The sequence below is a fragment of the Pteropus vampyrus genome, unplaced genomic scaffold (genome assembly GCF_000151845.1).
Source record: "Pteropus vampyrus isolate Shadow unplaced genomic scaffold, Pvam_2.0 Scaffold9, whole genome shotgun sequence".
NCBI lineage: Eukaryota > Metazoa > Chordata > Mammalia > Chiroptera > Pteropodidae > Pteropus > Pteropus vampyrus.
Window position 1 is genome coordinate 16,240,854 of NW_011888790.1, and position 3,096 is coordinate 16,243,949.

The window sequence follows — 3,096 nt, forward strand, 5'->3', positions numbered from 1 at the left end:
TTTCAAAATGCTGGCTGCCTATGCAACTCTTTTGCTGAACTTTTAGTTATGATAGTTCAAATTCTTTGCTACTGTAATACTTTTATAAATTAAAGTATTTTTTTCATTAATCTTGAGATTCTTTTTAGAATTTTTTATTAGTCTTGGCCTACCATTGAATCTTAAATTTTTTCTTGAATGTTTTGAGCATCACATCAAATATTTGGAAAGGCAGCCCTTTTTCTAAAAATTGAAATTAAGAAACTTCAAGATTCAAAATAAGGTTTCTACATTTATGAGTCATCAAGACTAAAATGGTGATATGAGAAAAATTATTATAAATAGACTTCGATTTAGCTTTTTTGGAAGCCCTTTAAACAGCAGAATCAATTGGCAAGTAGTGAGGTTGGTTCTCTTAGTACTATGTTTGGCTGGCTTTGGAACAATATGTCAACCCTCAGGGCCTGATCATGAGAAGTTGGAATGCTATTACACCTGCCTTTCTAAGTAAATTTTTAGTTTGGAATTCTTAAAATATATTTTTGCTTAATAGTGTTTGAGAGAGTTTTAAGGTCATAATTTAATAAAATATAATCAATGTTAAATATCATTTTCTTTGTATTATGAAATTATGTGTGATTGAGATGAAAACTGATACCTTTAATGACTTTCTGTTTCAATTACCTAATATATACTCAAGCCGGTGAAACAGATTGTGATTGTTCTCTTTTCTAAACTCTCCCCAAGCCTAAGTATTTATTCCATGTGAAGAATTTATACTGACTTCAAAAGCAGATTCTGAAAATCTAAAGCAATAAAGTGATTTTTAGGAGTAATATGAAGCAAATGTTAAGTTTCTAAACAGAAATTTATGTCATTTTTAGGAGTATAAATCTTTTGCCTGATTTATTTGTACTAAGAGCAAGAGTATTTCACTGTTTTCCGTAGTTGTAAATTTCCCACATGATAATGTAATCATAGCAATTGCAATAATACCTTTCATTCATATAATGCTTTATAACTACAAATTAGTTTTACTTTTCAATTGCCTTTAAAAACCACGCACAAAAAAATTAAGATTATAATTATCCATATCTTATGAAAGAAAACTATGCCTTAGGGCTACATAAATGAATTGCCAGTCATAAAGCTAACTAGGTGTATACAAGAACATTCTAGCTTACATTAATAAAATAAATAAACATGAAAACAGTTTTATAAGTATTACCATCATAATTAATTAATTTGTAATAGTGATTTACAGAATTATTAGTATGTACTTAGTTTGATTAATATAAAAATGCTATATTCACACTTTCAGTTTTGAAGCATTTGTGATTTCTTGTCACATAATAAGAAACCAAAATATTAAAACCAAATGAATATACAAATCAAAAGCCTTTTGATTTGTGAAAGATACTGTTGAGAGTATAAAAATATAAGTCACAGACTGGAAGAAAATATTTGCAAATCACAAATCCGACGTAAGATTTGTATCTAGAATATGTAATGAACTCTCAAAATGCAACAATAAAATGAACAAAATAAAAAATCAAAAAGCAATGAAGAAAATCTCTAAAGAATCTTAACTGTAGTCTACAGCCATGCTGCTCTGAACAAGCCTGATCCCGTCTGATATTGGAAGCTAAGCAGGGTTGGGCCTGGTTAGTACTTGGATGGGAGACCACCTAGGAAGACCAGGTGCTGTAGGCATAAAAAAATAAAAAAATAAGGGATTGTAAACTGACAAGGTCCTTGCAATCTGTGAGGTCAACCAAGAGTTGCTTCATCTAAAACATAAAAATAAATAAATAAATAAAGAAAGAAAGAAAGAAAGAAAGAAAGAAAGAAAGAAAGAAAGAATCTTAACTGAAAAGATATATAGATGATTGCAAATAGGATTATTAAAAGATGCCCAACACCATTATTCATTAGTGAATGCAAATTAAAATCACATGGTATACTACTACACACCTACAATAAAAGATAAAAAAAAAAAAAATTGTCAGTATAGTATGCTGACCAGGGATGGAGAAGAACAGGAACTCTTAAATAGTGCTGCTGGAAATGCAAAATGGTATAACCACTGTGAAGAACAATTTGGTATTTTTTTAGAATATTGAGTAAAGTAAGAACATTTTAGAAAATTAAACATATGCTTACCATATAATCCAATTATCATTTTCCTAAGTATATACCAAGAGAAGTAAAAATTATGTTTCTACAAAAACCAGTACATGAATGTTTTTAGTAGCTGTATGCATAATCACCAAAAACTGGAAACAACCAATATGTATTTCAACCGGTCAAATGTTTAGTATCTCCATTTAATGGAATGCCACTCAGCAATTAAAAAAAAAAGAAATGTACTACGTAAGTATGCAACAAAATAATAAATCTTAATTTTTTTTCCTAAGTGAAATAAGACATACAATAGTGGAATTGTATGGTTCTATTTATATATAATTATGGAAAAGACAAAGCTACAGAGATTTTCCTAGGGGTATGGATGTAGGGATATGGGCTTTCTGAAAAGAGACAGCACTGGATATTTTGGAATGATAGCCCTGTTCTGTGTCATGACTATACTAGTGGATAAATGACTTTGTAAACTTCTCAAAACCTATAAAATGATACATCATGAAGAATGATTTTTGTGAGGAGTGGGATCACAGATCACTTTGTAGTTCTACTTTTTTTTAATGTTTGAGGAACCTCCTTACCATTTTCCACAGTGGCTTTGCCCATTTACATTCTCATCATCATCCTCTCTAATACTTGGTATCTTTTTATAGTCACAGTTTTTCTACCTGATGAGAGTAGATATCTCATTGGGCTTTTGATTTGCATTTTTTTTTTTTTTATGATTAGTGATATTGAGTACCTTCTCACATACCTGTTGGCCATTTGTATGTTGTGATTAGATCCATTTAATTTTAACATTATTATTGTTATTGTTAAGTTCTGGTCAAAAACTTTATTATTAGATTTCTATTTGCTTTTCTTGTTTTCTTCCTTTTTCTTTTAGCCATATTTTTGATTATTTAAATGATTAAGTAACATATAATAAGAAAAAATACAAAAAAGAAATATTTTTTATTTGCTTGAATATTTATT

The 3,096-nt window shown here is 29.0% G+C and overlaps 1 pseudogene; it reads left to right on the forward strand.

Annotated features, from left to right (window-relative positions):
- Positions 1–1,573: 1,573 nt before the first annotated feature.
- Positions 1,574–1,692, forward strand: LOC111730185 (annotated as a pseudogene).
- The last annotated feature ends 1,404 nt before the right edge of the window (positions 1,693–3,096 follow it).